The 11,186-nt window shown below is 36.3% G+C and overlaps 6 non-coding genes across 6 annotated transcripts; all 6 read left to right on the top strand.

The window, feature by feature from the left end:
- Nucleotides 1-4,357: 4,357 nt before the first annotated feature.
- On the top strand, nt 4,358-4,495 carry LOC127745982 (small nucleolar RNA snoR134). Its single transcript, XR_008007605.1, has one exon. It is a non-coding gene; the product is annotated as a small nucleolar RNA snoR134 (small nucleolar RNA).
- Nucleotides 4,496-4,745: 250 nt separating this feature from the next.
- LOC127745978 (small nucleolar RNA U36a) lies at nt 4,746-4,833 on the top strand. The gene has a single exon (XR_008007601.1). It is a non-coding gene; the product is annotated as a small nucleolar RNA U36a (small nucleolar RNA).
- Nucleotides 4,834-4,889: 56 nt separating this feature from the next.
- On the top strand, nt 4,890-4,982 carry LOC127745936 (small nucleolar RNA Z223). Its single transcript, XR_008007560.1, has one exon. It is a non-coding gene; the product is annotated as a small nucleolar RNA Z223 (small nucleolar RNA).
- Nucleotides 4,983-5,252: 270 nt separating this feature from the next.
- On the top strand, nt 5,253-5,367 carry LOC127745945 (small nucleolar RNA Z278). The gene has a single exon (XR_008007569.1). It is a non-coding gene; the product is annotated as a small nucleolar RNA Z278 (small nucleolar RNA).
- A 172-nt stretch (nt 5,368-5,539) lies between these two features.
- On the top strand, nt 5,540-5,648 carry LOC127745962 (small nucleolar RNA snoR97). Its single transcript, XR_008007586.1, has one exon. It is a non-coding gene; the product is annotated as a small nucleolar RNA snoR97 (small nucleolar RNA).
- Nucleotides 5,649-6,211: 563 nt separating this feature from the next.
- Nucleotides 6,212-6,322, top strand: LOC127745963 (small nucleolar RNA snoR97). Its single transcript, XR_008007587.1, has one exon. It is a non-coding gene; the product is annotated as a small nucleolar RNA snoR97 (small nucleolar RNA).
- The last annotated feature ends 4,864 nt before the right edge of the window (nt 6,323-11,186 follow it).

Raw genomic sequence — 11,186 nt, 5'->3', positions numbered from 1 at the left:
TTACAGACATTCACATGGACAGTCAAAAGAATGGTGTTATGTGGATTGATTTTAAATGTTAAAGACTCCCTAGTTTTTGTTTTTGTTGCGGCTTTATTGGACATGATGATGCTAACTGTGACAACGCTGGAGCAAAAGAGGCAAGACCAATTACAAACACACATGCATGGGGGCTGGGGCACATGGATTCGTGCTGAAATTCTAGGAAGGAAACTTGAAACGGAAGATAACGCACAAGATAAGGAGAATTCATGTAAGGTAAGCCTGCAGAAAAGAAAGGAGGTAACCAAAAGACATGAAAAATTTCTAGCTAAACTAGCTATTTTATCAACGAGTGAAGTAACTAGAGAGCTTGCTGCACATCCACCTCATGCACAGGTGCAGGAACCAGTAGTTGCAACCTCAGGTCCACAACATATATCAACAATACAACCACTCACGGAGCAGGTGCTGCCAGCAACAAATATTAATCCAGTAACACTCTCATATGGGGTACCAACTATTGGAGTGAATTGTACTACAGAAAAAATGAAAGCACATAACTAGGAAAAGAATACCTCATTAGTTGTCCGTATTTTACAAATAAAATTCTTTGATGATTGAGCTATTGACTTTCTTGTTACTTTTGAAAATACGTAAAAGATTTTTTTTTTAAATTTAGTTTATCCTTATTAATTTTATTAAAATTAAAAAATTTAATATTATTTTATATATTAATAAATATTTAAATTTATAATTATATTTAAATTTTAAAAATTATTTTACTAAACATAATCTAAATCAGTCTATAGAACAACATAATGTAAATTTGTTTCTATAATTTGTTTTATGTTAAAATATTTTTAGCAGTGTTTTAAATTTTTAGGGAGTGTTTTTATTGCTTCCATTTTTAAAAATATCTTTGTGAAAAATAAATTTTTAAAGAATATTGTAATATTATTATTATTATCTCTTGAAAAATGAGATGAAGAATGACAAAATAGGTAGTTCGTTAGCTTGCGTAATAAGCTCACTTATCAAAATAAAACATACTTAAAATGTTAGTTTGTGAGTTAATATTTAATTTGGTCTCTAAATTTATATGTGAGCTTCAATTTAATTCCTAAAGTTATAATTGTCTTTTTTTAGTCTCCAAACTTTGTAAATATAACTCATATTAGTCCTTGAGACAATTTTCGACACAAAATATTAATAAAGCGCTGACATGGACAACCAAATATCATGCTAGAACTTGTAAAATGTGATCATTTTGGTTTTTGCGCTCAAATAACCCAAAAACAATGCCGGATCACTTGCTCTAAGAGGAAAAGTTTCAATAAATACCACTTACGATGTCTCTTTTAGACTATTTGAGTGCCAAAACAAAACAAAAACGACATCGTTTTACCGGTCCAACATGACATCTAACGGTCTACATTAGCGTCCCATTTTTTGTGTATAAAAAATTATTTCAATGACTAACATTAGTCGCATTCATAAAGTTTAGACACTAAATAGAGTCAGAGACTAAATTGAAATTCACCTGCAAGTTGAGGGACCGAATTAAATATTATCTCCTAGTTTGTCTGGCTTTATGGTGTGGGCGGTAACTTTTTTTTATAAAAAATTAATAAAATTAATTAAAAATAATATAAAAAATAAAATACAAATAAAAATAGTTAAATTATAACATAATTTTTTCATTATCTTCTTTTAAATTTTCAACTTTAAAAGAATTATTTTGTATATATTTTTATATCACTAATCACTTTTTTATAAAGAAAATCATTCGCCCTTCCAAACGACCTATCCGACTATCCCTCCCTACCAAAACTAACAGGTGTCTTTTTATTCGACGAATTTTAAATCTTAGTCAAATCTTTTTTTTTCGGGTTTGGCAGGTCAGTTAGGGGTGAGTACGGGTCGGGTTGGTTCGGGTTTAAGGTGAAATTAGAACCAAACTAATTAAATTGTAATTGGTTTGGTTTGATTTGGATTTGTATTTTTTTATGTATGTATCCGAACCAAACCAAACCGATTAAAAATGGATTGGTTCGGTTCGAGTAATTGGGTATCCGATGAAACAGAAATCATAAAAAAAACCAAAAAAACAAAATTTTTATCTTAAAAAGTCTGTAAGTACAATAAACATATAACATTAATAGAAATAATTCAAACATGTTAAACACCAAATACATTAAAAACTAAATACATTAAAATCTAAACATATTAAACATTAAAGACATTAAAATCCAAACATATTAAACATTAAAGACATTAAAATCCAAACATATTAAAAGTCATAAATATATTTTAACTTTTTATTTTTTATTTAATTAATATATGGTCGGATCTACGGGTTGGTTCGGGTTCCGCACCCCCAAAACCGTTACTCGAACCAATTATTAGAAAGAGTCATTGGTTTGATTCGGGTTGGACCCGATTACCCGTTAATTCCAAAACCAATTTAATTAGTTTGATTCGAGTTTAGACAGGTAATCGGGTATTCGTAACCTGTGCTCATCTCTAAGGTCAATCCCACAGGTTCGGTTGTTTTGCCACCCTTAAACTAGCTGTCGAATGAATAAAAAAAACCAAAGTTCTGGAAATCGAACCGGTCAATGAACCGGTAAGGTGATTGGTTTAACTGTTCAACGGTTCAACCAGAGTTCAACCAGTTTAATTAAATATAAAATAAAATTTTTATAATCAGCAACCATCACAAACACAAACACAAACTTGCACAAATTAAATACAATCAACAACTAAATATGAATTATTAACAAAAATTTATACAATTTCTAATCACATCAACAAACCAAGGTACATGCAATTTCAGAACACAATCAACATTTAACAATTACATCCAGAAATTCAGAAGCAAACTCAGAAGTTAAAAGTTACATGCAATTTCAGAACACAATCAACATTTAACAATTACATCCAAAAATTCAGAAGACAAACTCAGAAGTTAGAATCCATTACAATTGGACAATAAAATCAGAAATCAATAAAATATTAACAAAAAACCATAAACAATCAACAAAATTATTTTAGAAAAATTAACTCAAAGCTAGAAAAATTAACTCGATTAGAAGGACAGTAGACTTCAACAACTGTCGGAGGATGAAGGTGAAAGCAAGGGTTGCTACTGTGAGTAAGCAACCGTGGGAGAGATATAGAGAGCTTGAAGAGAGAGATGCGACGGTGAGAAGAGCTCCGAGTGCGGCGACGGCGAGAAGAGGGCCGATCTGTAGAGACCACTTCTGGGGGTGATGGCACGATGATAGAGACACAAATTCAGAGCTGCTGACAACGACGAAGACAGAGGAGGGATTGATGACCAGGGCAAAGATGGCGATGCAAACAGTAGCTCTGAGCATATCTGGCGAGGGAGGAACTTCGCCGGAGACGAGGATCGAGCAACCACGAGCAGACGACGAGAATAGGGCGAGGAGAAGATGAACGTTGAGCGACGACAGCACCCTCCCCCTGAGGAGAAGAGTTCGGCGATGAAGAGTGGATGGTGGCTGGGTGCTGCTGTGGAAAAAGGGTTAGGGTTGGGTTCACCTTTGAGTAAGAGAAACAAAGGGAGGATGGTGGCTGCGGCTTCCAAGGGGTTTTGGGGATGGATTCTTCTCCAGAGATCAAATTTCAGAGAGGAAGAGACGGGTGGGATGATGGTATGGGATAGCGGCTAGAGTTTCCATCTTCAGGGTGTTTTTTTCATATATATATGACACCAAAAACGGCGACGTTTTAAGTCTAACCCTGAACCGAAAACCTTTAAAAAACCTAGCCGATTTTGACAATTCACCGATTAACCTCCGGTTCGGTCGATTCTCTAATCGATTTTTTGCTTATCGGTTTTTATAGTCAACTGAACCGACTATATGACCGGTTTCTGATTAACTTAGTTGAATTGACCAGTCCGGTTCGATTTTTAGAACCATGAAAAAAACTAAACCGTGTTATCGGACAGACAATGCACTCTTTTTTTTTTTTCGGTTGTATTGTCAGACAATGCACTCTAATTTTTTTTTATATTTTGTCAGACTACTAGATTACACCATGGATGGCCCAAAGAAAAATCAAACAATACGGGTCGGGTCAACGCTACACTTACAAAGGCACAAAGTGCGGGTTCCCTTGTTGAGGCAAAAACGCTTGCGGTCCAAAAAAAACTAGGGTTTTAGACTTTAGAGGAGGTTTTGTTGCGCCTATATAATTCTCTATTCCCTCCTCTCTGCTCATAAGCCACCCTTCCTTCTCTTGCCGTATTTAGGGGTTTAGGTGCAGCGCTTCAAACTCTGCAATACATCATCACTAAATCAGTGTCTCCAGCGTCAAATTTGCTTCCAATTTTTATCGAATTTCTCTGCACGAGCTACCCGGGCTTCTCTGATAGATCCGTGACGTGAATGTCCCAATGCACGTGCGAAAACCACGCCGTTCGTGTTGCAGTTTAGCCCTAATTTTCAATGGCTCAAGCTGTGTCAAAGAAACGGCAAAATTCCTCCTTGTGATGAATTTAGTTTGATTCTAATCTTGAATTTGCCTCGCTATGCCTTCAGCTTGTTTTCGAACGCAAAAGTGTTCAATGAAATTGGGAGCTAGTCCTTGAGGCGCAAATTAATTATCGGTCGTTTTCAATTTTCGGGTTCTTAAATTCTCACTGTTTTTTCCTCTGAAAATGTCCGAAACATTGTTATTCAAATCATAAAGTACTAGTTTTGACGTTTTATTTCTTAATGTTTTGAATCTCTTGGCAATGATTACAATTTATCCGCGCTTCTGAGAATATTCTATGAAGCATAAAGGATAAAAATTGGTTGAATTTCTTGATATGAGCCAAGTCTTAATATTTCCTATTCTAAAACAGGAAAATTGATTCAGCGAGTTAGTTACTTAGTTGGCTATGAGGATATTTATTCAGCTTTTAATGCCAGTTCTGCTTCTGATTAACTGTGATTGATAGAGCTGTTACACAATCTGAGCCTCTCAATAATGTTGGAGTCCTCTGTGTGTGTCTGTGTGTCAGATCTCATCTAATTAGGGTTTAGAGATTCTAGTGGACAATTATGATATAGTAGCCCTAAGTTTTTTATAATTTTAACATTTGTTTTATGACATGCGGTAGTTTGGTTATTAGAATAATTAGCATGGTGTATTTTAGTTGGTAGTTATTAGTAGCTTAGCAAAATTACTACTATCAACTACATCATAAATACTAATCTACTATCTATTAACTAATAATTAAAATACATTGTGTTGCCGGTGACGATATAATCCAATTGTTTGAGGTGTTTTGGAGCCAAGACCCTGTTTTCAGGGAGAACCTCCTTGGTGAAGCTACATTCATATGACGTTACTGGATTTAACTGAGGCACTATTTAAGTAAAGAATTAACTTACCGATTTCTTTTTGTTTCAAGTTTATTCTAACATTGTTACTATGACTTGTTTAATTGCAAGTGTGGTTTAGCTGAATTCATAGCAAGCTACTAGGCTTATGTTTTGTTTCATCCAAATTTATTTATTGAGTTTCACTATACTCTATTCCCTCCTAAATGGATTAGGGTCTGAAAAACTCATAGATTGTTGTGTTGTTCATCACCTTCATTTCTTGTTTAACCCACGAGATAGGAGACAAATACCAGCACTACATCTTTTGCGAAGTTTTAATATAGGTTTCAAGCAGCATGGATTATGATGTTAATATGAGAAATTTTCCTTTCGTTGCTCTAATTTTTGTTAGCTTCTACTTCTGATTTTAAGCTGTTGCAGCTTTTATATTGTTGTTCAGATTTAAAAGATTTTCGGTGAGTGCAGAGCTTTATATTGTTGTTCAGACTTAAAAGATTTTTGGTGGTGTAGAACTTCAGATTGTTATTGTGGACTTGCGAGATGTGATCATAAATAATATTGAAGACCAAGTAGATTCCAAGTGTAACAATTTAAAATATGTACTAAGTTAAATTAAGTTAGTTTGTTTGATGTTTAAATGGATGAAAGTGAAGGACTTGGTTGATAATAAGGTTGTCCATCTGCAAGGATTACAGAAGAGGTCATGTTGTGGATATTGCCCTGATGAAGACAGCTTGGAGAGTGGAGACAGAGGTTTAATGAAAAAATGAACTATTTGTATTTGTTCTAGTTTTTCAGATTGCTTTTAAGCAAATGCTGTTATGTTCAATACAAATTTTTTTTCGTGAGTTTAACTATACCCTGTTCGGTTCCAAACGGACAATGGTCTGAAAAACTCAAAGATCAATGTGTGTTGTTTATCAGCTTCATTTCTTGTTTAACCCACGAGATTGGAGTTAAATAACAGCACTACAGATATGTAACAAGTTCATTCCAATTCTTATCTTTTGTTAGCATGGTTTCTGAAATCACACTTGAGTTAGGGTTATTTGTGCAAAAGTGTGTATAACATGATATTGAAACAATTCATTATGAATTAACGAAGAGTATATATTATAAAATTTAATGTCTTGGATGTTGAATTTCAAAAGGCTACTAATCAAACTAATGTAAGTTACCATGACTTTTGTTCAATGTTGCAAAAGGTCCTGACTTCTACTTAATTTAGTTCATTACACTTTACATTAAACATAATGCAGAATTTTTTTGAGTCAATTTATGTATACAAATATATTCTCGAAATCTTGAGACACACGCTGACCGTCTCAACATCAATTGGAAGTTTGTAATGTGATTGTCACTGAATACAAGACATATGAAAGGCGTGGACTCTTGGTGCTTAATAAATGCGCTAATGAGAGGCTTGTCGAGTTTAATCCAGTGGTTGTTGAGCCTCTAGAAAAGAAACGATGCTCAAGAATCATATACTCATATTCAAGTGTCTTCTAATGTTCCTAATACAACAGTGGAGCTACATTACAAGGAAAAGATTTCATACTAAACACATGTAATAAATAATTATATTTGGTAGAAACTTTAAACCTAAAAGTTATTATATAATTGTAAGTACAAAAATAAAAAAATATTTAATGACATTGTTATTTAACTAAAAAAAAACACATACAACAAATAATTTGAGACAAAAGTCTACATATGGGAGCAATAAATTTTTTGAGTAAATGTTTATTTCGAACCCCAATCATTTGGACGAAGGACTAAGTGCATTCCAACAATTAGAAATTACCTAAGCAATCTTTACCCACTTAAGAAAATGGTCTTCGCGTTCCTTGCAACCAGTTGAAAAACGGTAGGGTGTTAACATATCAGTGGATCTTGTACGTGGGATTTTGTTTCTCCAAAATTAGGACAACTTGACTCCTGCAAAAAATCCAAACCAACAACGTAAAGAATAAAATCCCAACAGAATACACATATATTGGATGAATCCCATTAGGTCTAGCCATAGTAGGCAATTCCCAAATCAGAGCTTGAGCATCATTCCTAGCAAAACAAATGTGTCTAGAACTCTGCAAAGCCCAAGCAATATTACAACTGCATTACTAACCTCAAGATCGTGGCCATGTACCTCAAATCCTGCTTGTTCGATACTTGAGGTTCTAATATGTTTGGGACCAATGTCATTCTAATAGAAGGCGATACGGTGAGAGAGGCGCAGAACTCGCTGGTCTTGCTGTTGTTGAAGAAGGTTCGCGGGCTGTAATGAAAAGTCTGTAAACCGTGAAGAACCTCAGGCGCGTGATAGAAAACCCGTAGATGTGATTATAGTTATGGGCTGTGTCCTTCCCTGCTTTCTTCGTCATACAGTCCTTCTCGGAGAAAGGGACCTTGGGTGGAGTTGAGCCCGTACACGGAACTCGACGAATCCCGTAGCATCGGCAACGAGGACGGCGAGATCGGAAGGAGAGGCACGGCGCGGCGACCTCCTCATGCGCTTCTCCCAATTGAATCTGCCACAGGCGGTGCCGGAGGAATTGAAAGAGTTGCCGTCAATTTTTCTGGTTAATGTACGGCGATTTCTTTGGTTTTTGCTTCCCTGGCATGGAAGGTGCGTGATCATCAAATTTAGTTGACACATTTTTACAAACACCCTAGTTACACATTTTCAATGGTCTTGTTGTTGTTGAAGAGGGAGAGGGTCTTGATGGAAGATTTGCGAACCTCCCAGAGGTGGATGTAGTAATCGGAGGTGGCGAAGAAGGGAGGAAAGGGTGGAGGGGTGGACCATGAACTTTGTGGGAAGGGTTATTTTGTCGTTTTGAGATTTTGCTCATTTGCTGTTGTTGAAGAACATGAGTTTTGTTCTTCACATTGTCGTTTTCAACTTTCTGCAGGGGTGGATTTGTCTTAATTTTGGAAGATCCACTGACACGTCAACTTTTACCTTTTTTCAGCCGGTTACAAGCAGTGCGAAGACCATTTTTTGGATAGGCAAGGATCGCTTGGATAATTTTTAATTGTTAGAAACACTTAATCCTTCGTCCAAATGATTAGAGACCAGGGTGCTAAAAGGAAGTTCAAGGTTCTTTAGAAATGCCTGCCTGCTAGTGAAGAAATGAGAGAGAACTGAAGATCACATAGACAAAAGCCTAAATAAGATGGAGACAAAAATGCAGATTTGGGACCTACCGAAACACTACAAAACACCAACACTTGAAGAAAAGATAGCTGCTAGCGAGGTGCAAGTTGTTTGAAGCAGAAAAAGACGAAGTGAGATTCATTAAAACAACTGTCAAAATGAGTATTAATACACCCTTTATAAAAGGAACAAAAGTGGGGAGCAAGAAGGATGGCCTTACATGAGTAAATTTTAAGTACGAAAGATTACCAACAATTTGTTACTACTGTGAAAAAGCAGGACATGAAGAAAACAGCTGTGGAAAAAAAAAAGATGAAAAAAGAGATATGTATAAATCCAAATCTTAGTCCTCAGATAAAGTAGATATTATTAGTGTTAGAGTTGATACAATAATCAGTAAAACAAATGAAAAACAACAAAAAGAAAATAAGGGAGAAGAAAAGCGTAAAACAAGAATCACAGAGAAACTAATGAAAAAACTGGCATGTCTTTCAATGGTAGAATCCTTTGAGGCCGACATTGGATAAGATAATAGCCAGGTCCTTGCGATAACACTCCTAGGAACTTCCTCATCGAAGAGAAATTTGGAGGATGGGATAAAAAAGGATAAGGAACTCCATGAGTTCACAGGAAAAAAAAAACCATAGAAATCAACAAACAAGAGAAAGGACAAACCAAAGAAGAAACAAGGCCAGACTTGGAAATGAGTGTGAAGGAGAATAAGGAGACTAAAAAGGAAACAAACTGGAAAGATAGGAAAAAGAAGAAAGAAGATGGAATTCCGCTACAGAAAATTACAAACTCAAGCAAGGGAGAGAATGCAAGCACAGCAAGGAGATGGAAGAAACAAGCCAGAGAAATACCAAATGATACAGAGAGAAAAATAGAAAAAGAAAACAAGGCACAAAAAACGAAGACAATCGACAAAGATGAGATGGAGATTGAGGATAGGGAAACAAAGTCCAAAAAGTAATTCTCTGAAAACAAAACAAAAACGGTGGAGGCTGAAGAGCAGCCCCGCCGAGACCAATGAAGATCTTAAGCTGGAATTGTCGTGGGCTTGGGAACCCATGGGCAATTAGAGCTCTAAACAAGCTCATTAAAAAATAAGTCCCCAACCTAGTCTTCTTAATGGAGACTAGAAAAAAGGCGAATGAGATGATGAGATTAAGATATAAGGGTGGAATGAACAACATTATCGGTGTGGATTGCAGAGGTGATGGAAGACAAAAGGGGTGGATTGGCTGTTTTATGGGATAGGTCTCTGGAGGTTGAGATGATTTCTAGGTCAAACAACCATGTTGACATGGAAGTGAGAGTAGCGGGCAGCGATACTTGTTGGAGAGAAACGTGCTTCTATGGCTTCCCGGAGAGTCAAAATAAATAAGAAAGCTGGGAACTCTTGAAAACAGTTGGGCAAGCATCTGATATGCCATGGACAATATTCGGTGCCTTCAACCAAGTGATGAGACAACAAGAGAAGCAAGGGAGAAACCAAGTGAATTATTTTCAAATTAGAGACTTCCAAGAAGCGGTACAAATGTGTAGACTGCTTGATTTGGGATATGCAGGCTACCCTTTTACATGGTCCAATGGACAAGTTGGTGAGAAGAACATACAAGAGAGAATAGACAGAGCCTTTACTAATAGAGAGTGGTCTGCAAAATTTTCAAAGACGATGGTCCAGCACCTGTTCAGATATAAATCAAACCACTGTTCAATCTTGATGGACTTAGCCGGTGAAGTAGGAAAGAGGAAGAAGGGTCCTAGAAGATTCAGGTTCAAGGAGTATGGTTGTCAAATGAAGAATTTGAGACAGTAGTGAAGGAGGCCTGGGAGTATTGCCAAGGAAGCATTCAAGAAAGGATTGAAAGTTGTAGCAAGAAACTGGACCATTGGGGACAACAAAATTTTGGTGAAATTCCGAGAAGAGTGAGGAGAGCCCAAGAGAGGATCAACCAACTAAATTCTATCTTCCAAATAGAAGATGTGATAAAAGAAACAAAGGAGAAAGAAGCAGAATTAGACGAGCTATTGAAGATGGAAAAAATATGGTGGAGCCAAAGATCAAGGGCAACCTGGTTGAAGCACGGAAACAGAAATTCAAAATTCTTCTACCAAAAAGTATTACAAAGAAGAAAAAGGAATAGAATTGAAGCGATCATGTAAACCCCGGTTAAATTAGTAAATAATTAGTCAATAAATTAGTTTTTAATAAGGAGGATTAGAAATGTGAATATTATATCAAATTAGGATAGAGCTCATCGAAACGAAAATTTTGACACCAATTTTGAAGAAAACGGTCCAAAATTGGACAGAACGGGCCGAACCGGTTGAACCAGACTCGAACCAGGCTATCGGTCCAACCGGACCATCCCTTTTAAGTGAACCCAAATCCTTTCTTCCCTTCACTTTAACAACAGAAATGAAGCTTTCAGCTTCCAGGGAAGGGAAGGACGAGAACTTCGCCGAAAACCCTTACGGTGGTTCCGATCCTGGTAACTTCTCCGTCCGAGCTCCGATTGCCGCACCGTTTGCGGCCACGCGTCCACCACGTCGAGCTCTACATTTCTATCGGAACAATTTACTGGTAACTTGTTTAATCACTCTCAACCCTCATTTCCCCAATTTTTTAATTTTAGGTGGGAATGTTGAATTTCTTTGATTTTTGATGTTTTAGGATC

This window comes from Arachis duranensis, chromosome 3, assembly GCF_000817695.3.
Source record: "Arachis duranensis cultivar V14167 chromosome 3, aradu.V14167.gnm2.J7QH, whole genome shotgun sequence".
Taxonomy (NCBI): Eukaryota; Viridiplantae; Streptophyta; class Magnoliopsida; order Fabales; family Fabaceae; genus Arachis; species Arachis duranensis.
Note: the sequence above shows the minus strand (reverse complement) of the source record. Positions and strands in the feature narration are given on the sequence as shown.